Source organism: Schistocerca piceifrons, chromosome 5 (genome assembly GCF_021461385.2).
Source record: "Schistocerca piceifrons isolate TAMUIC-IGC-003096 chromosome 5, iqSchPice1.1, whole genome shotgun sequence".
Lineage (NCBI taxonomy): Eukaryota > Metazoa > Arthropoda > Insecta > Orthoptera > Acrididae > Schistocerca > Schistocerca piceifrons.
Genome location: NC_060142.1, coordinates 32,433,307 through 32,459,310, shown reverse-complemented (window position 1 = coordinate 32,459,310; position 26,004 = coordinate 32,433,307). Strand labels below are relative to the sequence as shown.

The 26,004-nt window shown below is 44.5% G+C and overlaps 1 protein-coding gene across 1 annotated transcript in view; it reads right to left on the bottom strand.

Moving 5' to 3' along the window:
* The window catches only part of LOC124798538 (inactive dipeptidyl peptidase 10), a 1,422,769-nt gene that overhangs the window by 84,541 nt on the left and 1,312,224 nt on the right, over positions 1–26,004 (bottom strand). The gene's annotated exons all lie outside the window — the stretch shown is intronic.

Genomic DNA, 26,004 nt, shown 5'->3' with positions numbered 1-26,004 from the left:
CTATCATATGAATCTACTCTACTGAGTTTGCCATGAGGCCTACTGTTCAAATCTATTGAGTTTACTTGTACTACACTACTATTGGAGCCGGCCGAAGTGGCCGTGTGGTTAAAGGTGCTGCAGTCTGGAACCGCAAGACCGCTACGGTCGCAGGTTCGAATCCTGCCTCGGGCATGGCTGTTTGTGATGTCCTTAGGTTAGTTAGGTTTAACTAGTTCTAAGTTCTAGGGGACTAATGACCTCAGCAGTTGAGTCCCATAGTGCTCAGAGCCATTTGAACCACTACTATTGCAACCACTAATACTCAATGAACTGCGGCCCAGTGACCCACATGTCTCCATGAACTACAGCACATTTTCCTGTACAAGCACTCTTACAGCCTAAATGTTCTTGGCAAGTTAAAACTGTGTGCCGGACCGAGACTTGAACTCGGGATATTTGCCTTTTGCGGGCAAGTGGTCTACCGCCTGTGCTACCTAAGCATGACTCACGACCTCTCCTCACAACTTTACTTCCACCAGTATCTCATCTCCTACCTTCCAAACATCACAGAAGCTCTCCAGCGAAAATTGCAGGACTAGCACCCCTGGAAGAACAGATATTGTGGAGACATGGCTTAGCCACAGCCTGGAGGGTGTATCGAGGATGAAATTCTCTCACTCTGCAACAGAGTGTGCTCTGATATACAGCTTCATGGCCGATTAAAACTGTGTGATGGACTGAGACTCGATTTTGATCCTTTGGAAATATTGTGTTGCGTGCTGTCTGGTGTAATGTGACATGTGGTGTGTAGGGTGCTGTTGTGTATGGTGTGGTGTGCTGTAGAGTGTGGTGTGTGGTTGCTCTGAGATGTGATGATGATGATGATGATGTTTGGTTTGTGGGGCGCTCAACTGGGCGGTTATCAGCCCCCGTACAATTTCCCAACCTTTCCTCAGTAAAGTCTTGCCCCTTTCATGAATGATGATGAAATGATGAGGACAACACAAACACCTAGTCATCTCGAGGCAGCTGAAAATCCCTGACCCCGCCCGGAATCGAACCCGGGACCCCATGCTCGGGAAGCGAGAACGCGACCGCGAGACCACGAGCTGCGGACTCTGTGAGATGTGGTGTGTGTGTTGTGGTGTTTTGGACTGTCTGTGGTGTGTGTTGTTAAAGATATTGACCCTGCTTCTGCTAAGGCTCAAACCTTAGAAAGCAACTATGAGTATGTATACTCTGCAAGTGTTCATGCAACACATTGTATAGTATAGCTTATGTCACTGCTTGTCGTTTCCATTCCTGTTTCTGTCAAATGGAGCAATGGAATATCGATTATGTGCCCTTTTATATTGGGCGCTCTCTGCCAAGTAATTTTAAGCGTTTGGATGTTGTAAACCAGTGGGAATTGTACTGTCCACTACAGACTGCTATTGGGGAACCCATATATGGTGTTTTGGAATATAAAGTGAGTGTTTCTGACGTCTGGTCTGTGTTATATATAGTTCCATATGAGCAAAATACAGAATATCATATCGGTTTTATGACTATTTTGAAAGGTTCCTAGTAAATGTCGCGCTGTCTTTAAGGATGGGTACTCATTTCCGTGATTTTTTTTGATTCACTATTTTCAACGCTAAATCCAGTGTTGTCGGTACAATATTTGTTATAAAAGCATAGGACTACACCTGGAGACTGACATTACCCTTTATCAGGTACAAATTTAATTCAATCTGAGATTATATTCGATGTTCATACAGCGTGCATTGTGGACTGGCGTCTGACTCTAGTGACTGTTTTCGTGTTGAAATGTCTTGTGTAAGAGGGGAAATGACTGTTGCTCTCGTAAGACATTGTTTTGTCACATGCATTTATCGTTGGTGAATGTTATTTTTTAGGAATGATGTGAATACAGCATAATTTCCGAGCTGTAATGGGAGGTGAATTTTGGAAGCTGTTACATCTCCAGAAACCTATAAATGTTTTGTTTGCGTTGGAAATAGACTTCCTACATTGGCATGTTAGCAGCGTCGCATTGTAGAAGACTTGTGTAGATCATATACAAAATGAAAGCACGTAAGGAACAATCGCGAGGCACCTTCATTTCCCATGTTGACTTGCAGTAACACTCTACTGCGCTAGTGACGCCTGACAGAAGTGCGTGATTTCCCAACAGACCTCTGGTCGCGTTCTCAAGGTATAACGTTCGTTTTCGTTCCAGCAGGTGGATACAGTGCTAGTAGTAACACTGCCAGCCAACTGTGGTCTGTGGGTGGGGGGCTATGTGAGCCAAGAGTAGCGGCTGCCATAGACCTGGAAGTGTTTATAGACGGGAAGGCATGTATTGTCCATCACTGGACTTTGCTGAGTCGCTGGTGATGGATAGAGTCACCTGCCGTCAGCTGGCGCTACACACTGTTGTGAAGGAAGTTGAGTTTTGTCATGAAATAGCTCATGCAAAATGGTTAGAGACAGCTACTCTCATATAAATGTCGTTCTTTCCTCTCATATGAATTTACAGCAGTTTTGATGGTTACAATTCACCTCCTCACGTCGCATGTAGCTCACAAATGTTATTGCTAAATGCCTGGTATGTAGAAGTTCACGTGATTGAAGACTCTATGGTGGCATGCTATGTCACTGTCGACGATCTAACCACCACGCGAATTTAATTCCATAGTACCTCTTCCTAATCATTTTTTTGTCTTTGAGCTACTGCACAAGTGTCCACAACTGGGAGAACGAGTGTGCATTCTTTATTTTTCAATTTCTAAACAGAAAATGTGTGTGGGTTATAGATTATTTTCATCTCACATGAATTCCTCTGTCATTTTTCAATACGGTACAAGTTTACTTCTTGTATTTTTGATGTTTCTCTTCATTTTGACTTGAGGCCTGTGGGGGTAGCTGAAGCACTAACAGAGACAGCATACTTCCGTGACAGATCATAACTTCTATCCTCCACTTCACATGAGAGCTGTCACTGGCAGATGGTAATGCAACTACAGGACGAGTGGGGCTCTTTGCTCATGGTCCAATATGATTCTGCATGGCTGGCTGATCTGACTCATAGCAGATCGTGAGCCTGGATGGATCTTAAGACAAGTCAGCTGCAAACTTAATTATTTAAACTATGATGTCAGAGGGGTGAGGGGAATTGTTTGAGTATTGGTCAGCTGGACTATAGTTTGGGGCAGGTGATGGATAAGAAACAAGGAGAACTCAGTACCTATATTGAATAGCTGGGGGAAAACATGTTAAGTGATTTTTCATGTCGCTGAAAGTAGGCTAGAAGACTGGGTACTACCCATTGGGTGGAAAACGTCATCAACCTCAGACTGGCATCGACTGACTAAAAGAGAGGCCAGGACCTGCAGAGGAAACACTTTTTTTACTAGAAATAATACAGGGGGGGGGGGGGGGAGGGATATGACATTGCCCTTGTTCCAGCACCACAGGTTTGAATCTGTGGGGGAAACAAACATCGTTTGGTGCAAGGGGATAACTCTGGATATCTGACGCCATAGAGCCTATGCCACTATGAAATGATTGTCATTTTGAATTCCAGCATGACGATGCGCCATCTTGGATTTTTTAACTTGCTGCCAACTTACACTTAACACAGGAACCCTACTTCCACAGGGATGTGGTAGCTGACCTTTGTCAGAGATGTGGAGGGGGGAGGATGGGGGAATTCGATGATGTTTTAGGTTATGTACTTTGGTGCCAGAACTGGCACTGTGCAATACTCACATCCTAGTCCTGCAATAGCAACACGGTCTATCAGCAGTTTATCAGTTGCCCTCCTAAGCGTCCTACTACAATCACACATCCTCCAAAGAATTGGCATCAAATTTGTAGAAACGTCCAGATGAAGATTTTACCAGTATACATTAGAGCCATGTGGTTACCCACCAGGGTAGCTGAGAGCGCTAATGCGCTGCTTTCTGGACTCGGGTAGGCGCGCCGGCGGATTACCGAGGAGGGCCGGTGCGCCAGCGAGCCTGCATGTGGGTTTTAGGTGGTTTTCCACATCCCGCTAGGTAAACACCACGCTGGTCCACAAGTTGTGCTTTAGTTACACGACTTGAAGACATCTGACAACGTTCGCACTATTCCATGGCTTACAGTAGACGCAGACAGCTGGGGTACACTAATTCCGTCCCGAGGGGTTCGAGGTGGCTGCAGGAAGGACATGTGGCAACCCTCTGCAACTAACACTGCCAAATCGATAGTAACACGCCGACCCCTCGCTGAAGCTGGACAAAGGCCCCAAGAAAGAAAGAAGTTAGAGCCATGTGGTTACACGCCATTACCAAAACGTAACCAAGTCTCGCTAAGAAATATAAAATGGGACTGACCCCTTCAGTTGTATGCGAAGTGTGTAGTGTTGAATCGAATATGGCGGACACATATCTTTGCTATTTATGTCATATATTTCGATACTCCAAAACTCACTCATCAAAACCTATAGGTGACTCCACGTTGACCTCGAATCAAGAAATTTGACAAGAGCAAGATTTCACAATAAAAGTAAAAGAGAGCATCCGAAAATTGTTAATTTGTAATTGTATCACATAAACAAATATTTTTTACCATTTGTTGTGCATTTGTCTGTCTGTCCGTTAAGATCCCCTTTTCTTAGGAACGTATAGGTGTACCAAGTGGAAATTTATGTTCTATACAAAATCTATTGTCCCTTGGCTGAGTAAAAAATTTGACTTCCTCAGACAACGCAGTCAACAGATACATATCATAGATTTTTATATTTGCAAACTTACTCATCTAAACTTATAGATAAAGTGTTTATATACATTTCAGGCCTGGTGACGTATGTTTTCTCCAATTGACATTTTATTATGACGTCATGTACAACATACGGATGCCACATGGTTTAAAAATGCTTACAGATAATGGCTTAAACATTTCAAGAATGAAGACGTGCCCTCAATAGCTTTTCTTGAAACATATTTGTTAGCTTAGTGACCAAAGAGGTATTTGTGTGGGGCTCGAATGTTGGGTCATAGACTTTATGGTTTATCTTTCGTGGTCCTAGTTACACAAGAAGCATGTGGCTGTATGGTATGTTATGTCTGTAAAAATTGTATTAAATCTGTCTGTACCCTAAAATGAACTTTCTTAAGGGGTAAGGCGCGTGCCTGGAAGCCGAGAGGTCGCGGTATTGAATCTTTGTCGGCTCACGGATTTTTCCGTTTTCGTTTTAACCTAGCCTTCACCTTCCAGTGATGTGAGGAGCCGCCACAGATAACATGTGGTTCAGGTTCCACGTTGAACTGTAGATCCCCTTTCCTCGGATGGATAACTGGGACAGGTTAGGGACACGCAAATCGCCAAAGCGGCGTTCAACAGAAAGATCTGCACCAGGCCAGGCCAATGAGCCACACGGAATTATTACTATTATCTACATATCAGACTGGTGCCCAAGTTCTTAGCATTTTTCCATAAGTTTCATAGATACACAAACAGAGATTTTAGTCACCAATAATATATTCTCCTTCACTGTTTAGAACTATTGCTAACGCTGGGGTAACTTAACGATACCGCGACTGTAGCAATCGCATGGTTTTGCATTTTTGTCCGGAAGGGAAATACCTTGAAGGTTGTTCGACAGAGAGCGGAAACGTTGAAAATCCGAGGGCGCAAGAACAGATGAATAAGGTGGTTATGGAATGACTTCCGAACCAAACTCCAGCACAGTATTTTTTGTCAGTCTAGCAGAATGCGGGCGGGGCGTTATCGTGAAGTAGCATAACTTCACGCATTTCCCTGGTCGTTGTTATTGGACTACATCTGGAAGACTTCTCTGTTGTTAACAATAAATGTCAGCAGTGATGGTTCCACCTCGTGGAAGCAGTTCGTAGTACACGACAGCGTCGCTGTTCTACCAGGTGCATAACATTATCTTTCGTGGATGAGTGCAGGTCTCTGTACAGAGCGCTGCAGCTTTGCTTGGATTCAACCATTCCTTTCTTTTTCTTATTTTAGCATAAAGACACCATTTCTCGTCACCAGTAACGATGCAGGATAGGAATGGTTGGTGTTGTTCACGAGCCAATTGATGACGAGCAAGCACAGGTGCACATACGGCCATCCGCTGATTTTTGTGACTCGGCTTAGAGCATGTGGTACCAGTACACCCAATTTTTGAACGTGCCCATTGCATGTGAATGTCGCACGATGGTGGAATCGTCACAGCTCAACACATCTGCCAGTTCTAGACTACACTGACGTCGAGCATTCTGGATTGATTTGTTTAAACGCTCCTCATCAAAGTCCGCAGGTCCTCCCGAATATCGAGAGTCACTAACGACCCTCCTTAAAACGGGAGAATAATATTTTTGTTGTGCTCTGTCCAATGGCATTATGGCCATATATGGCGAAAATGTTTCTCACTGGTTTCATTGTTATGACCCCCCCCCCTGAACTCAAACAGAAGAATATGTCGGAAATGATCCGATTAATTCACTTGGCACTCCATTTTCTACCGCGCACAACTCCGTGATCACGTCCAAATGACAAAATGACAATACTTAACTCAAAGAGCAACGGTGAACTACAAATAAAAAATGGCAGATCGATAAATAAACACATACCAATTGGAATACCAACATTGAAAACAAAATCACTATGAACTAATGCACCAACTAATACATAACTACACTACTGGCCATTAAAATTGCTACACCAAGAGGAAATGCGGATGATAAACGGGTATTCATTGGACAAATATATTATACTAGAACTGACATGTTATTACATTTTCACGCAATTTGGGTGGATACATCCTGAGAAATCAGTACCCAGAACAACCACCTCTGGCCGTAATAACGGCCTTGATACGCCTGGGAATTGAGTCAAACAGAGCTTGAATGGCGTGTACAGGTACAGCTGCCCACGCAGCTTCAACACGCTACCACAGTTCATCGAGAGTAGTGACTGGCGTATTGTGACGAGCCAGTTGCTCGGCCACCATTGACCAGACGTTTTCAATTGGTGAGAGATCTCGAGGCCAGGCCAGGCCAGGGCAGCAGTCGAACATTTTCTGTATCCAGAAAGGCCCGTAAAAGGCGTGCAACATGCGGTCGTGCATTATCCTGCTGAAATATAGGGTTTCGCAGGGATCGAATGAAGGGTAGAGCCACGGGTCGTAACACATCTGAAATGTAACGTCCACTGTTCAAAGTGCCGTCAATGAGAACGAGAGGTGACAGAGACGTGAAACCAATGGCACCCCATACCATCACGCAGGGTGATACGCCAGTATGGCGATGACGAATACACGCTTCCAATGTGCTTCACCGCGATGTCGCAAACACGAATGCGACCATCATGATGCTGGAAACAGAACCTGGATTCATCCGAAAGAATGACGTCTTGCCATTCGTGCACCCAGGTTCGTCGTTGAGTACACCATCGCAGGCGCTCCTGTCTGTGATGCAGCATCAAGGGTAACCGCAGGCATGGTCTCCGAGCTGATGGTCCATGCTACTACAAACGTCGTCGAACTGTTCGTGCAGATGATCGTTGTCTTGCAAACGTCCCCATCTGTGGACTCAGGGATCGAGGCGTGGCTGCACGATCCGTTACAGCCATGCGGATAAGATGTCTGTCATCTCGACTGCTAGTGATACGAGGCCATTGGGATCCACCACGGCGTTCCGTATTACCCTCCTGAACCCACCGATTCCGTATTCTGCTAATACTCATTGGATCTCGACCAAAGCGAGCAGCAATGTCGCGATACGATAAACTGCAATCGCGATAGGCTACAATCCGGCCTTATTCAAAGTCGGAATCGTGATGGAACGCATTTCCTCTCCTTAGACGAGGCATCACAACGTTTCACCAGGCAACACCGGTCAAGTACTGTTTGTGTATGAGAAATCGGTTGGAAACTTCCCTCATGTCAGCACGTTGTAGGTGTCGCCACCGGCGCCAACCTTGTGTGAATGCTCTGAAAATCTAATCATTTGAATATCACAGCATCTTCTTCCTGTCGGTTAAATTCGACGTCTGTAGCACGTCATCTTCGTGATGTAGTAATTTTAATGGCCAGTAGTGTAGATTAATTTGAACCCCTCAGAGTTCGAGTCCTGCACGCACTTGGCCGGTTTTTAAAAAAAATTATACTAATGTTCAAACAAACAAGGCGTTCCATCAAAGTACCAGCATTCACAAAGTCTTTCGTCAGAGGAAATGCTTTGGAACCCATGCTCTATACACGCAATGTGTAAAATTTCGATATGAGCTGTCCTTGTTGGCGTTGCAGTTTTTGTGGCTAGCAGTCCGCGTATGTTGGCTCTGAGCACTACGGGACTTAACATCTATGGTCATCAGTCCCCTAGAACTTAGAACTACTTAAACCTAACTAACCTAAGGACAGCACACACGTCCATGCCCGAGGCAGGATTCGAACCTGCGACCGTAGCGGTCAAGCGGTTCCAGACTGAAGCGCCAGAACCGCACGGCCACACCTCCGCGTATGTTACGGAGGGCTGCGCAGTGGTGGCAGAGTGCACCAGGAGGCGCTGGATGCCGCAGCCAGGGGGAGGGGGGAGGTAACGAGAAAATACTGTGTCGCGACCGCTGAGGCACGGCGCTCGAGGGATGAGGAAAAAGTGCGTCCGCCGGGGCTGCGCTCATCTCAGGCCAGCCCGAGGCGGGCTAACCACGCCCACCCGGGGGCCCTGGGTCTCCTCACCTGTCTTACGGCGCAACTTCCCTCCCAACTTTGAGCTACACGAGCCGGTCTCCTCCGCGCTCCTTCAGCGGCGCGTGTAATCGTCCGCGCGGGAGCTTTCGCTCGCAGCGTTTATAAAGCATTAATGTTACCGCGTCCCGCAGCGCAGAAGCTTCCTTAAAGTACTTGGAACACTGGAGCTATACCTAGGCAAAACACTGCTGCCTAGACTGCACGCTGGGGTCACTACAGGACGTTTAACAAAACGACACCGACAAAATACGAAAGTGAGGTAATCTCAACGTAGATTAAATGAGTGGTTAATTTCTTGTGACAAAAATCACGAAGGTTTATTAAAACAGAGTTATTGATTGGCAGCCAGTGGTCGTCATGAGAATCTGTAGACCGGGGACGGTCAAGAATACGGCTCACTAGCCCGCGTTCCTTAGCACTCGGCCTGCCAGCACACTCCCCCCACCGCCTCACCACGCTGCCTGACCTTGTGGTGGGGGAAGAGGGGCAAAGTGCGAAAGCGCTGTGTTTAGATGCCAATGCAGTTGCACTGCATACAACTCGGTTTCACATTTCACATTTCTCAAGAACGCAGAGAAAAAATAAAACAAATTTTCAGTATTACAAGGGCTTTTCGGAAAGTACGGTCCGATCGGCCGCGAAATGAAAGCCACTCTGAAAATCAAAAATGTTTTATTTACAACAGTTCGCTATAACTTCCAGCTACTTAGCCGTCGAGCCGACTTAGACATCTGTCGTAACGTTGCACCAACTTTCCAATAGCATCGTCATAGAAGGCAGCCGCCTGTGCTTTCCGCCAATTCTCTACGCTGGTCTGTAGTCCAGTGCCTGTGCCAAAAAGTTGTCGTCATAGCCAGCGGTTCATGTGAACAGAGATGAACCTCAGGGAGAGCCAATTACCGGCTGTGATCAAACACTTCCCATCGAAAATGCTGCAAGAGCATCTTCATTGCCCCTGCATAGTGCGGCTGAAAATTGTCATGTAGAACGAAATGCATGACAAGTATGTTGTGTTTGTTGCATAGCTTCAGGCGAAATCTTTCACCAGGGCCTCGTACTAGGCGGGAGACAATACTTTCTGGCCATCTTTACGTGCTCTCTGTGCGCCCAGGACTGAAAAGAGCGACGTGCCGCTATCGACAGGACTACTAGAAACACTACCCAACACATCTGTGCAAAGCTTCATCAGATTTTCAATGTGGTTTCCGTTTTCCGCCCGATCAGACCCTACTTACCGAATACCCCTCGTATTTATTTACGGCGCACTGAAGACACAATATGGCTTATATCTGGTACACACTTTCGACATGTGGACAGATAATTGCACAGATTTTCGCAGTCAGATTGCCAAGTAATCATCACTTATAATGTCCGCCGCTGGTAGCTGAGTGGTCAGCGCAACGGAATGTCATACCTAACTGACCGGGTTCGATTCGTGGCTGAGTCGGAAACTTTCTCCGCTCAGGGACTGGGTGTTGTGTTGTCCTTATCATCATCATTTCATCCCCATCGATACGCAAGTCGCCGAAGTGGTATCAACTCGAAAGACTTGCACCAGGCGAACGGTCTACGCGATGGAAGGCCCTAGCCACACGGCATGTCCATTTATCACTTATTATTGTTACGACCTGATGAAACTACAGTTGTCTGGTGATACTGTTGGTTCTTGAATTGCTCTGGGAGAACGCTGCCTGGAACTACAACTTATGAAGAATTAGTTCAATTTATTACTAGAACGATAGAAAGACTTATCTTTACACAGTCCATTGCCACAGAAATAAGCCAAATATTTACAACTGTCTGTGAATAGTAAAGCATCACTTGAAGCACACAATTACAAACTCTTCCCTTGAAATATAAGTTCAACAATTACAAAACTTCAGTTTCATCTGGGACTTAGTGGATGATGTTGAATGTTTTATCAGAGGTCACAAACTTGGCAGAACGAGTCCGTACTCGGCCCTATATCGACCTCTGTGCTGTGGCACTGTGTTTCAAGAGAAAGGGCGTGTTTCCAGGAGTGCCTCTCATTTGTCGCTGTGGATTGCAACGAGACATCTTTAAAGTCTAGGCTTTCGATGGGCGTTGCTGGTTTTGGTGTGGCACCACGATCTTAGGATGATACCACAACGAGACATCTTTAAAGTCTAGGCTTTCGGTGGGCATTGCTGGTTTAGGTGTGTCACCACGATCTTTGGATGATACCACAATTACAATCGAAAACGCCTTTCACATACATATGTTGATCAGAATATTCTATTACAATCGCAACCTTATTATGAACACGTAAAAACTCTTCCCAAAAAAAAAAACAAACAATGTAGACATCCTAGACAATTTCAGTATAAGAGAATTTGTCTTTTAAAGGGGAATTACATTGCAGATCGATCAACTCCATCTGCACATGGACAGGAAGCTTTCAACATAAAAGGCAAAGGTCTCCCAAAGGCACCGTTTAGCAAACTATCCTCTTAATTCTTTCAAGGCCACAAGTCAGAGTTTGTCCCCTTTACCACGCGATTTTATTTTTTAATTGATCCACACAAAATCAGCGTCTTACTGTGAGTAGTGTGCAGTCAAGTCCACTTAAAATGTAAGGTCTACAGTTCATTCCGGATGTTATGATTTTCGTTATTCATGCCTTTTTCCTTCACAAATTCAGTAATAGCGGACTTTAAATCGAAAATTCGTTCCACGCAGGGCCCTTGATTTAAACAATGCATTTTGCAGTAATATATGAGGTCTCCATACTCTTCGTTCAGTTCCATCGAAAACTGTTGCAACTGGCAGCGTAATAATGCATGAGTCTCCAGAAAATTTACTGTTCGTACCACCAGTTTCATCAAGTGCTCCATGCCTGAAAATTAAGCACAATGTGCTTCATGATCGGTCCTGTATGTTAGTCGTTGTAATTTTATGTTCTTTCATTGTCAGCTAAATCCTTAAATTCTTGCTACACGGTGTTGTACTGTCGCTCTGTAGCAAATTCATAACAACTGTCTATTATGCGACAGTGTATCAAAAAACAGTTATTGCGAATTCTTATACTTCTCTTCGCCTAGCCCATTCATTTCTAATGCCACGGTTCTGCAGATCTGAAGAAAGTAGAGCTCACCTAAATGTGCAGCATGGCAGTGCTAAATCAAATGTCGCGCTGTGCCGAGTACTTCCGAGAAAAACCGAGCAAAGCCGAGGCAGGACGAGCCTCGGTCTTCATGCTGCCCGCACAAAGTACAGTCTGGCACATTGTGGCTGACCCTGCTCTAGAAGCACATGATTCAAGCGATGACATAAGGTTCCTGTTGCGTTGTCAACAAAAGTGTATATGGTGAACCACAACTCCATTGACAAAATTTCAGAGGTTGTCCAGGGATACTTTCTGAGTCTTTTGACTTACAGACCTGTCGCCTCCAGTGGCTCATTACAGAGAAAATGCATTTCGTTTGATTCTTTATCTACATTTATGTTTGCATTTTAATCACACTGAAAACGTCGAGAATATGAGCTGTGTGTCTTGATTAGAAACAAAATTGTTCCATTCACTCAAGATATTTGACAACAGTAATGCCATGATGTCCACTTTACTCGTCGTCCTCCAGCCTGCCTTTAGTACAGCTCAGTTTTGCCTCGGGTCTTGTTCTCCCGGCAGTTTTATGAGTAAGTTAACAGAGATACATAGCAGTATGGGTAAGTTTACTGTTGAATAGGTGGCCGATATGTTTCTCTATGCTGCACTGTTCTCGCAGAGATGGCAGCCCCGCCTGAGGACTTTTACATCAGAATTGTTGCATTTCTCTACGTTTTGTGTTGTACTTTTTGGTGGTTGTATATTACGGGGTTTCCACTGTTGTGTGGGACTTTTCACAGAAACGAAGGTAATCGGGGTAACAAACCAAATAAATGCTAATTGCATTTTTAATCTGCAACGAGCCACCAGAGACACTGGCGCCTGCTATCAAAGTACTCACAAAATATCCCCGAGCGACATCTGAAACTTTGACAATGGAGGACAGGTTAACCTGTATACTCATATTGACAGCGCAGCGGGAGCATTACCCCATCGATTCAGCACGTGCTGTCAGTCACAGCCTGACGATCATCACCGGCTGGTACTGAGATGTGAAGCACCTAAAAGGAAATTTGTATGCTGCAGCTGCTTTGAACGTTGAAATAATTCAACAGCTACATTTGAAAATTTGTGACTGGACTGGGACTCGATCCCAGATGCTCAGCCTCTCTAGAATATTCACCTTCATCACTTTTTTATGTCATTTCGTTCGTTATTGTTCGTTGCGTTTATTCAGGTGGACGTGCCATGACACCCGTTCAAGTTCATCGTTGATCCATTCACTCATTTTTTTTATTACAGAAGGCGGCTAATCCTCTGACTAAACACTCTGAGCTACCGTGCTGATGTTTTTTTAATAAGGCTACAACGCCCACGAAAAACTATTAACGTCAGAACACCTGTGATCACAACTCCGCTTCGGGCACCCGGTCATGCTCCCAGGTGTTACTCATCACTGATTTCGTGACCCTGTTAATTTTCCCGTTGCTCGCAGCCTCACTGTATTCCCGCAAGGGGACAAATGATGGTATGCGTCAGCATCGAAATAGTTGTGTAACTATTGAGGCGCATCTATACAATTACAATTAGATATTACAATGTGTGGTGTGTGTCCTTTCGGACATGTCCGAAAGAACAGACACCATACAGGTAAATGTGTGTCAGCTAAGACAGACCAAAAAAACAAAAAAAAGCAAGACAAGTTAATATACTGATGTGCGGCTTTCGCTAAGTTATAGAGAGATTCCGGTGGATTTTCTGATGCACACACCGAATCTTTAACGTTTATAGTTGCCACATTACGACGTGGACTGTCCTAACAGAACTAAACACCTTTATGTGGCTACGGAAAGGATCTTGTAATAGGACTTCGACAGAATATGAGTGGAATTTGACGAAACAGTAACAAGATAATAGCACCGCAAACCACTGTCCCACCATCAGCAAAAGAGATCCGACAAACGTCTGCCTAGAGTAACAGACATAAGAAAACGCCTTAATAAAGTAAGATTCGTGCGTTTATTGTTATTACTGTCGTATCAAGTATTCAAAGCGTTGACGATGAGCACGGATACATGCTGTAGAGCGAGTCTGGTTAGAATTATTCATGTATTTAGTGTATAGTGTCAACAGCAAATATTGACAAATACTTACGGTTTACGATTATACATTTAAGGATTTAGGCACAGAGCTAATATGTTAAAATCCTTACAGTTCATAATTCAGTAATGCTAAGAGAAGGACACTTGAAACTATAAAACTAGGACTGTTAACTAAGACACGAAATCAGAGTTCAACATCTGCTGAATGAAGCCACTTGATAGTGGAGGGAACATCACTAATAAAATCGCTGAATGGTTCTAGGTACTTTATCAGAAGGCAGTCTCTGACAGTATACCCCAAAATGAAAGGCTGGAGAGTCTCTGAGCCTCCACTAGTGCATCAGAGCATTGCACATGGCGTGACCCTCTCACATCTCTTCAGATCAAATCCTGGTAGACTGGAAGATGGATCTCGAACACCTCGATGTTTTATTGTTGCAGCATTCTGTCACCTGCACCACTCTTCTCTGACTGTATCATATGTGTACGAAATTGCCTCCCTGATGTTAAGGGAGTGAGTTGCCAAGAGATGAGTGGCATCGAAGTAATCTCTGTGGAACTGAGTGGCTTAGCTGTTGTTTCTGTGTACAAGCCAACGACCGCCCAGTTGCCCACTCCAGTCTTACCTTCTGTACCTCAGCCGTGTGTATAGTGAGGTGATTTCAATTGCCATCGCACAACCTGAGGTTAAAAAAATAGTGATAATGGCGAGCAACTAATAGAATGGGCAGAAGGAGAAAAATTCTATCTTAGTTAGGACGCCAAAGAAATGAAAACATTTCGCTCCACTAGATGGCACGCTGATACCAATCCCGCTCTGCGCTTTCTCTCCACTGATGAAACACAGTTCCTTTGAGCCATACTACAAAAGTCCTTAAAAGCTTCGCAAGGAGCCAGCTTTGCACTACAATAATCAGTGCACTCCGATTAGACAACACTGCACGTTGAATTTAATGAGCCGCGTGTTTATTTGCATTGGTGCGATAAGGCAGACGACGTTTGTGGAACTTATTCACGTAACGGAGAGTTTAATACACACGGAGCTTTTGTCTTGTTATAATCGTCGGTGTTTCTCTGCGGTCCTCTTGCCTTAATTTTCCCAACAGATAAAAGTCTAGAGATGTTATATTTGATGAGTGAGCATGCTATTGCGTGCACCCAAACAACCGATCCAACTATCCCCAAATGTTCTGTTAGGAACATCTATAATTATCTGTACGGAAGGGGTGGGATATCGGTCATGTGGGTACCTAATAGATTGCTTTATGTGGGATGTCTTACAGTAACTGTGACGCCATATCCGTTAGAATCTGTAGAATGTTTCTGCTGAGCGTCTCATTTTCAGCTCATTAGCAGTACAAATTGCGAAGTTTCATATCCCTATTATTTGTAAACTACGCTTCATCTGTAAATGCCAGCCGCGGTGGTCTAGCGGTTCTAGGCGCTCAGTCAGGAACCGCGCGACGGCTGCGGTCGCAGGTTCGAATCCTGCCTCGGGCATGGATGTGTGTGATGTCCTTAGGTTAGTTAGGTTTAAGTAGTTCTAAGTTCTAGGGGACTGATGACCACAGATGTTAAGTCCCTAGTGCTCAGAGCCAACCATCCGTAAATAAAATATCACATGGCTACGGCACGTCACGTTTCAGTTTTCGTAGGTACCATTCAGAGAACTGTAACAGATTTAGAAAGTCGTTTGCCCCAATACTGTTGACAGAGCGAAGTGTGCAAAGGATGAAATACGTTAGTAGACTCTAATATTCGCAGAACACTCTTTTCAACGATATACTCGCATATTTAGGCTGCCTCGTAGTGACTTGTGGTTTTTCTGCCGCCGCTGCTAAAATGGTACCTGCAGTTCTCTTATCACTTGCTTTCAGTTTTCGTTGGCGTACTTTATTCTTCACACTTTCGATTTCTTGAATTATTTTATAATTTATAATTTTTGCAAAGACAGATCCTGAAGTTTTAACGCGATTAGGATAACTTACAGCATAGAAGCGTTTGGCGACATGCGCTGTAAACGAAAACATTGTGCGCTTTTTCGACTGCCGCGTACAGTTTCACAGTCTTAATAGCTTTACAAACAAGTGGTTGTCTGGTCACTGCAATAGCAGGGCACAGACATTTACTTTCTGGTGAACAGGTAAACACGAATCGTACATGAGTTGCTTGTTTGTTTACATTTTGCTCAATAAGGCAGATGCCTGACGGTGCGTTTAAGTGTTTGAGACGATTTTATCTTGTTATAATTTGTTCATGTTCCACATTATATCGTTTCAGAAAAAAGCGTATAGTTAGAATTTAAGAAATGGAAAAAAACAAAGGTAGTGGGCTTGTTCAAATGGCTCTGAGCACTATGGGACTTAACTTCTGAGGTCATCAGTCCCCTTGAACTTAGCACTACTTAAACCTAACCAACCTAAAGACATCACACACATCCATGCCCAAGGCAAGATTCGAACCTGCGACTGTAGCAGTCGCGCGGTTCCGGACTGAGCGCCTAGAACCGCTAGACCACCGCGGCCGGCTTAAAGGTAGTGGGAAAATTATAGTTGCATACGTCAAAAAATTTGCCAAATTATCCGCAATAGCGTAGCGAAAATACCCCATCGATGTATTCTCTCGTTCTGGGTATAGTTAGGGTGTCCTTTCTCATTTGCGGGACGTTAAGCCTAGGGCTTCTTCCATGCCCCGTATCTCGGCGTTCCAGAACGTACTCCCAAATTTTTCCAATAAAGAATGTAAGACACCTTCGTTTCTGATGTCTGTTAATAGATATCTTCTGTGCGTTATTAGTGTGGTCCTTTGCGAGACATTTACTGGAATTTCAGCTTTCCAGGAGCTAACGTACTTTTGTAACACCGCAAAGTTTTGCGTTTGTTGACTCTTGGTCACTTGCACAATGAACATCAAAATGTGCTCTTAATGAAACAAAAATTATTTATCGTTACCCCTTACAGACCAAAGAGTTGCAACACACTCAATTAAATTAGTCATATTGTGTGACCAGAACTGATGGACTTGCAATATTAAAACAGTGGGCTTACAGTAATCTACTGTACTGCTATGTTGTCCCACGTTGTTACAAAAAAAACTCGAAAAATCCATGCCCAACTTACTGTGCCTTTAACACAATACTCTGATAAACGGTTGGTCGGACATAGGCTTCACACTTCAGTAATATGTATATTATACAAATGTAGACAGGGTGAACATTAAAAACCGACAAACTGCAGCAGGTATATATATATATACACACTAACGGGAGAATTTTGTTTAATGTTTAAGTGCCCTGCTATTGTAGTTAAAACTGTCTACGAGAAAGAAACTGAAAATGTATATTTTTACGGGTCAAAATTTTCTTTGTTACAGTCGGTTTTAACAGGAAACCTGTACACTGTTGTTTAAAAAACTATACAGCCTATGTCTGCTGAACATTTAGTAGAATACGGCGGAAAATTTTCAAGTAAACCGTTCAAGAACTTCTAGAGATTTTTGCTAAACAACCTTTCCCTTTTATACGGTATATATACAGGGTGAACATTAACAAAACCGACAAACTGCAGGGACAGATTCCTGGCTAGAAATATATATAATAACTGTATACACAACTACGTGCTATTTTGTTTTCTTCCTTGCAATCGGTTTTCATAGAAAACACGGAAACTTTCTCTATGGATTATCAGATTATGATTAGAATACTACTATGGAATCTGAATGATCGGAAACTTTATAATCCTACCCATTCACATATTAAAACTAGGTGAAATAATGTCATTGAAACTATCATCTCACAGATGCAGCAGCAAGGGATGTCTGTCACAGACCATATAAGATTAGACCAATCATTTTAAGCTAATAAATTCCCACTGAAAATTGGTTGGCAATAACAATAAACAAAGCGCAAAACCAGAGAGAGGGGAAAAGACGAGATGGACAGAGGGGCAAGGAGGAAATGTATATAGAGAAGGGGAAGAAGGATATGGACAAAGAGAGGGGGCGCGAGGAGATGCAGAGAAATAAGGGGGAGTAGGAGATGGACAGACAGAAGGTACGAGGAGATGAAGAGAGGAGTAGGAGGAGAAGGACAAACAAAGGGTGGAAGAGGAGATGGACAGAGAGAGGAGAGGGCGAAGAAAATCCGGAGGTATATCCAATCTGCATATATATTTAGCAACTGCGGAGCACTGCTGGGTTCGCTTGTAGCGAACATTTGGAACTTCATTTCCTCAGCATTCGCCCACAACTGTGTCAAGAATTACTGAAAATGACAAACAGTAGACACTACATCAACTGTGGTAATGTACCGTGACATTTTAGCGTAAGTTTCTTGTATAGTAATGCCCCAGAGACAACCGTTATCTCCGAGAATGTGTGACATAAATGAATAAAAAATACTTGTTGGAACGGGCCTAGTGTAAGAATGTAGTCACAAAAGGTTTTCTAGAGACGTATCCACAAAGTTTCTGAACAACTAGGGAAGTTTGGAAGAGGACAAACTGTTGGTCACGGATCTGGATCATGTGAGGAAGGTGACCGTGTCTGAGGTCGTAGGGACTCTTCTCAGAAGACGCAGGAATGTGGCCTTGGGGGATTATCGCATCAGAATATTGTCTACTGCGTAATTCGTCAAGAGAAGTCTGGTCCTACGTCAGCTGGAGATACACTGCAGCCTCAGTTGCTGTAGAGACACAGTCGCTAAGGGGTGGGACCCTCGCCGGCAGACACACGCCCTCACACGGCACAGGCTGGCGTGCGCCGCCGTCAGTATGGTAATGAGCGCTTTGGGAGACACAGATGCCACGTGCCTGCCACAGATAAGGCCAAGCTGCGCTCACCCAAACACACAGGCACGGTAGCGCTAACAATGCACTGGCCCGTGCTATCATCAGTTTGCATCACCGTCATCCATCACGATCGGGGCGACTTTTCTAGCTAGAAGTCCTAAAAGTATCCCTACAACAAGACCAAGTTTCTATGGTAACTTTTTTACCAACATTCAGTACCGTTTATATTTTCGATATAAAATGGTCGTCAGAGGAAAGCAGTCTGGAGCAGTCTGGCACCCTGTAATAAAATGTACAAGTAGCGGTAGGTTCATTTAATACTCTGTTTCTCTGTTGCGTGGTTAGCACAGTGGGTAAAATTTAGCGTTAGAATACTCGATTTCGAGAGTTCGTTTCTGGGTCTGGGGGTAATTTTTAATTTTCTAATTTTGATCTGCCCAGTAATGCTGTAGTATACACTATTTCTTCAACAATACAAATCGTACAACTACAGTTCCTTTTAAGCGTAATAATCATTGATCAGAACGTCAGAAACGTTCATGGAGAGTAGTATTTAGCTAAAAATAATTTACTTGTCATAGGAGAGATGCAGCTACAAAGCTTATCAATGTGGAAGTGTCAAACATATGTACACATTCAGTAAGAGGGTTCAGTTGTAATATTTTAAACACACTATTGGTGATAGCATGTGAATGGACCGTGTAAAAGTTGCGTGGAAGAGAGCAGAGTAAACGTTTGAAAGTGGTATGATAAAAACATATGCACACCAATTTCTATGTTAGTATTAAATAAATGGACGTGTTTCGTTTAAGGCCTGCCTTAATAACTGCGAAACGCTTAAGAAGTCAGACAACATATCACGATGTCTAAAATTGGAAAGTATAAAAGAAATGCATCTAGACCCGGATAAGACATCTCACATTCGAGTATTCTAATGCGAAATTCTACGCACTGCACTATGTCTGCTCCACAGCGAGACAGTACTGAATGAAGGCACTTGTAGCACATTTGACCACAGTTTTGCCAAATTGCGTTTGTTTAACGTTCATTTTCTACAGAAAAAATGCACGGGACGACATTTTTGCTCTCTTTGTATGCAAGGAATCGCAGAGTTATGGCTCACCCAGAAAACATAATTATTGATACAGGAAACGGACCACAACCTTCCCCTAACTGCCCCCCCCCCCCCACTTCTACACCCATCCAACCAACTAAATGCAGTACAATATCGATGACAATAAGAAAGAGGCTGATAATAAATGTCTGGGGCATGTCATATTAAATACGAGGTTACTATGAATGTCTGAATCGATTTCATAAATTCACTGTAGCGACATTAACTGAAATGCTGTCACAAAACTCAACATTCATTTTGAAAACTTTTGTATTGGTGCATTCGGCGATGGTACGTGCAGTTTAAAGCTTTAGGATGTGTCTGTGAGGGGAAGTCAACGAGTCGCTCACGCCACAACTGTAGATTAACAGCGTGGACTTCATATACTAGCAGGATGGTGCTCTCCCCAATTCCACAATGATGTTCGTGGGTTCTTAAACAGGAAATTGAGAAACCGACGGATCGGTCGAGGTGGAGCTGATAACGAGCATTTTATGTCATGGCCTCCACGCTATCCTGACCTAACTCCGTGCAAATTTTGTGTGTGGGGCTGTGTCAAAGATTCAGTCTTTATTCCTCCTCTACCAACAAACGTCCCAGAACTACGGGTTCGCATCAACAGCGCTTTTGATGAGTTTGGTAGGGACATGCTGCGTCGAACGTGGGAAGAACTTGATTATCGACTTAATATCTACAAAATCAGTAGTGGGGCACATAAGGAGCACTTGTAATATGCCAAAAAACTTTCTGAGTTTTTCTGTGTGTGTGTAAAGCTCTGTAACAGTATCTCAAATAATATCCTACAGACGATCTGTGAAATCGCTTCAGTTATTTATAACAGCCTTACATTTAGCGGTTACTATTGCGCAATATTAAATGGGATTGACGTGCAAAACCAGTTGTAGAGAAGGGGTGAACTTATATTCGTCGGAAGCTTTCTGTGAAAATAGCAAAAGCTTTAAGGGAACAACATTTTCTACCGTACTGCATCCAACGAAATTAGAACGTCCTACCAAGACTAGAAGTAATTATTTCGTATATTATAAATCAGTCGTTGTAAACGCTAATTTTCATTAATGAATAACTTTATCTCTTGCCTATTTAGACGTACCCTGCAGACCGAAGTTTTGCAAATGTGTGCGCGACTGCTACGGTCGCAGGTTCGAATCTGCCTCGGGCATGGATGTGTGTGATGTCCTTAGGTTAGTTAGGTTTAAGTAGTTCTAAGTTCTAGGGGACTGATGACCACAGATGTTAAGTCCCATAGTGCTCAGAGCCATTTGAATCATTTTTGCAAATGTGTTTGTTTCACCTTTCCGCACTGGGTAGAAGCTAGAAATTATAGGTCTGCTTTTTTTTTTGTTTATTGGATTACGATTCCCCCCGAGAGGGGGAGGGGGTTGCCTGGCAGCATCACAAAACGCCGCTCTGCAGCTTACAGGAAAGTTAAAAAACAGTATCAGGAGATATGAGAACAATAAAAGCAGGCGATAAAACGGTGGCTGTTAAAAACTGAAACACGGAGAAAAAGATACGAAGAAAATATAAAGACAAACGGTGATGCTGATGAAAACACATAGTAAATAGACAGTCACAATTTAAAAAAAAACACGGCGACAGTCTGATTTCTGTTCGCACGAGGTAAAAAACACAACTAGCATGGTAGCTGTTCGCAACACTGGCAGGAGATGCACAACACTGAACACTCACTTAAAACAGTGCTATAGAGGCGACAAGGCGGCAGATGGGGGGGGGGGGGACCCGGACGATGAGGGGGAAAAAGGGGGGAGAAGAGGAAAAGAAAAAAGGGGTGAGCCAAATGGAGGGAGGGGACATAGGTCTGTTTCAAGTAGCGGAGTGTGTCACACTACTGGGTGTACGTGAAGTCCGGGAACACATTCAATTATTTATTGCACAAGAACTAAACATTGTACAGATGCCATACATATTACGTTTTGAAGATAATCTCTGAAAGTTTTTTTTTACAGACATTCGATATGCGATCCATGAGTCAATACGGTAATCGCATTCTTGCCATACCCGTACCAGACTGTGTCAGTCGCTTCCCGTATCCTCTCCCGGAGCTCTGCTACATCACGTGGTAGAGGCGCTAAATACACCAGATCTTTAAAGTGTCCCCACAGAAAAAAGTCACACAGAGTGAGGTTTGGTGATCGGGAGGCCATTTAATGTTTTCGTCGAACTCCAACACACAGAAAGCTCGCTCCGCACCTGAACTCGCCATGTTTGCAACTTGCGCTGACTATCGGCAAATTACCAAATTACGCTGTGGCGGTATACATGAAAAAAAGAAACTTTCAGGGCTTCTCTTCAAAATGACATATGTATGATATCTGTTCAGCGTTTGGTTCTTGTGGAATAAATAATTGAAAATGTTCCCGGACTTTATGTACACCCTGTATTATCGCATCTACATCAGTGGCTGTGTGTACTTTTTCATGTTAACAGTTTTCTCCAACCGTTTTATTACGGTTACTTCTCCGCCAGTGCCCAACTACATTAAGTACTTTTCTGCGGCATTTCCGGCAGTATTTTCTGTTGTAAACAAGAGTAGTAGTAATTCCAAAAGTAAATGCACGCGAGCTCCGCCACTGATGGCGCTCTTTCTGACCAGTCATGTGAGTAGTTTTGCATATTATTACTGGTTGACAGTAGCAGCAAGCGCTACATTTTTATAGCTGCTGGTCCCGTGTCCTACTAGTTTCTTTGGCCTTTTCATATGATTATGTCTATAGCAGCGATTTTATGCAGTCTGTTTTTGATTGCTAGTGAAGTGATCTTCCACAAAGCGGGGAAGTGATACACAATTTTGTCTTTACTATGAATGCATTTAAGTGGTTTGGACGATAATCAGTGCTCATGCTTTGCGAAAGTGACAGAGTTGTTTCAGGTGTTTAATTCAGAGTAGAGGGTACTACAATGAGGCGACGAAAGTCATTAAAGGGCAGTGCTTTGGCGGAGCTGTCATTCGTACTCAGGTGATTCACGTGAAGAGATTTCCGGCTCATCCTATTATTTTCGTGATCAGCCAGCCACAGTCCTCTGCTGTGCAGTTTTAATTCCTTCTGCCCTTGTTCTCTATGTTGTTTTTGTTGCTGTGCTCCGTTTCCCGTGTTGTCTCACCATTGACCATGGGGCTTTTCTTCCCCCGGAATTTTTATTTTAGTGCTTCGCCTGACTGGTGGATGGTTTCACTGTGCTCTGTGTTTTTATGAAACAAGGGACCAATGACCTTTGCAGTTTGGTCCCTTTAATCTTTAAACCAACCAACCAACCAACCGACGTGATCATAGCCTCACGACGGGAATTAACACACTTTGAGATGTGGAGCTAGACGCATAGGACATTCCATTTCGGAAATCGTTAGGGGATTCAGTATTCCGAGGTCGACAGGGTCAGGAGCACACAGAGAATACCAAAGTTCACGCATTCCTTGTCACTGCGAACAATGCAGTACCCGATGGCCTTCGCTCTTCACTCTTCGAGTTGTCATAAGCGGCGGCCATAGGCAGCAAGGCTTCATGTTTGGCGTTGGCTACTACAGGTCTAGTACGGAGTCCCAGGGTTGCTGTTCGTAGTGGAGATCAGCCTGCGAGACTTAATCTACATACAGCAAAAAAAGGTTTGCATCACCTCGGTTCTGAGAGAACCGGAGCCTGTACAGAAAATCGGAATAGGGATCAACATAAACATCATTTCCGCCCTTTTTATTGCTCATGAAAACCACACATTGCGTGTTGTAACACCATACAGCGAGAACTTCAGAGGTGGTGGTCCAGATTGCTGTACACGCTGGTACCTCTAATACCAAGTACCACGTCCTCTTACATTGGTACATTCCTGTATTCGTCGTTCATCAAGGCACTGTTGGTCCAGATTGTCCCATTCCTCAACGGCGATTCGGCATAGATCCCGCAAAGTGGTTGGTAGGTCACGTCGTACATAAACAGCCCTTTTCAATCTATCCCAGGCATGTTCAATAGCGTCTGGAGAACATGCCTGCCATTGTAGTCGAGCGATGTCATTACCCTGAAGGAAGTCATTCATAAGATGTACACGATGGAGGCGCGAATTGTCGTCGACGAAGACGAATGCCTCGCCAATATGCTGCCGATATGGTTGCACTATCGGTAGGAGGATGGCATTCACGTTTCGTACAGCTGTTACGGCGCCTTCTATGACCACCAGCGGCGTACGTCGGTCCCACTTAACGCCACCCCAAAACAGCAGGAAGCCTGCACCTTGCTGCAGTGGATGGACAGTGTGTCTAAGGCGTTCAGCCTCACGGGCTGCCTCCTAACACGTCTCCGACTATTGTCTGGTCGAAGACATATGCGACGTTCATCGGTGAAGAGAACGTGATGCCAATCCTAAGCGGTCCATTCGGCATGTTGTTGGGCCCATCTGTATCGCGCTGCATGATGTCGTGGTTGCAAAGATGGACTTAGTCATCGACGTCGGGAGTGAAGTTGCGCATTATGCAGCCTACTGTGTACAGCTTGATCGTAACACAACGTCCTGTGGCTGTCCGAAAGGCATTATTCAGCACGGTGGCGTTGCTGTCAGGGCTCCTCCGCGCAATAATCCGTAGGTGGCGGTAATCCACTGCAGCAGTAGCCCTTGGGGGGCCTGAGCGAGTCATGTCATCGACAGTTCCTGTCTTTCTGTATCCCCTCAATGCCCGAACAACATCGCTTTGGTTCGCTCCGAGACGCCAGGACACTTCCCTTGTTGAGAGCCCTTCCTGGCACAGAGTAACAATGCTGACGCGATCGAACCGCGGTATTGACCGTCTAGGCATGGTTGAACTACAGACAACACGAGCCGATACCTCCTTCCTGGTGGAATGACTCGATATGATCGGCTGTCGGACCCCTCCATCTAATAGGCGTCTTTTGGTGGGCTTAGTGACATCTTTGTCCGCCCCCGGTAGCTGAGTGGTCAGCGCGACAGACTGTCAATCCTAAGGGCCCGGGTTGGATTCCCGGCCGTGTCGGAGATTTTCCCCGCTCAGGGACTGGGTCTTGTGCCCTCCTAATCATCATCATTTCATCCCCATCGACGCGCAAGTCACCGAAGTGGCGTCAAATCGCCACCAGGCGAGCGGTCTACCCGACGGCGGGCCCTCGTCACACGCCATTATTAGTGACATCTTTGAACAGTCAAAGGGACTGTGTCTGTGATACAATATCCCCAATGAACGTCTATCTTCAGGAGTCCTGGGAACCGGGGTGATACAAAACAGTTTTTGATCTGTGCATGAGTCGACTCGCCTATAGCTTTCGCATAGTGACACTATTAACTACAGTGATTGATAATGTGGTGCCCAGGATGGACGTTGTCTTGTTGGCATTGTATTCAGAACGGACGCTTGACAGGCCACTGCTAGTTATATCCGTCCAGATGCACATCCAAGAGCTGCTGTACAACTGAAGTTAAGCAAGTGTATATTTATGTGTCACTAATTTGTTTCCACTTTCACAGTACCTCCGTCCATCTCGGAGCTCCTAAAACTAATACATGTGTGAGCTGATGACTCATACCCATCAATAACACACCAGACAAGTGGGAATCTCCAATTCATAGTAATGGTTTAGCTCCACACTCAAGGGGCGGTCCCCAATAATCTTCGTCCACACAGTGACGTTCAACTTCTGCAGGCGGTTCGCCAGAGGTGAGTGCTGTGAAACCTGACGATACCAACCCTCATAAAAGTAGCCCCATCAGTGGAAAGGATGGATGATAGCAATCCCAGCACCATGGTGGTCCGTGTGTCGAACCAGCGACGGGACTATGAGCACAGAGCCAAGCCCGTAGGTAATAAGGCCTGCACATCTTGTAAGTGATATGGACAGTGGTAGCTGTCTTGGACAATGTTCCTCAAGCTGTGTACCTTAGCCCATGACGGCGGGCCACTTCCCTGGTGCTGATACCGTGTTCAACACCTCGTACGTCCACCTTCAAGTGGGCGTACAGCCATTGGAAAACATCTCCAGCCTTACTTACTCAGGCATCGTTTCCTGGTCTCGCTTTTGCAAAATCAGCCATTACACATAATGTTCTTCAGTACTGCATAGTACTACTGCACAATGGAAAACGTAGCACGCACAGAAAACGAACTTTGGTGAACGTACACTCGACCATTTTGGAAAAATCGCAGGTGAAAATCGCAGTACCTACTAGCAACTTTGCGGTCT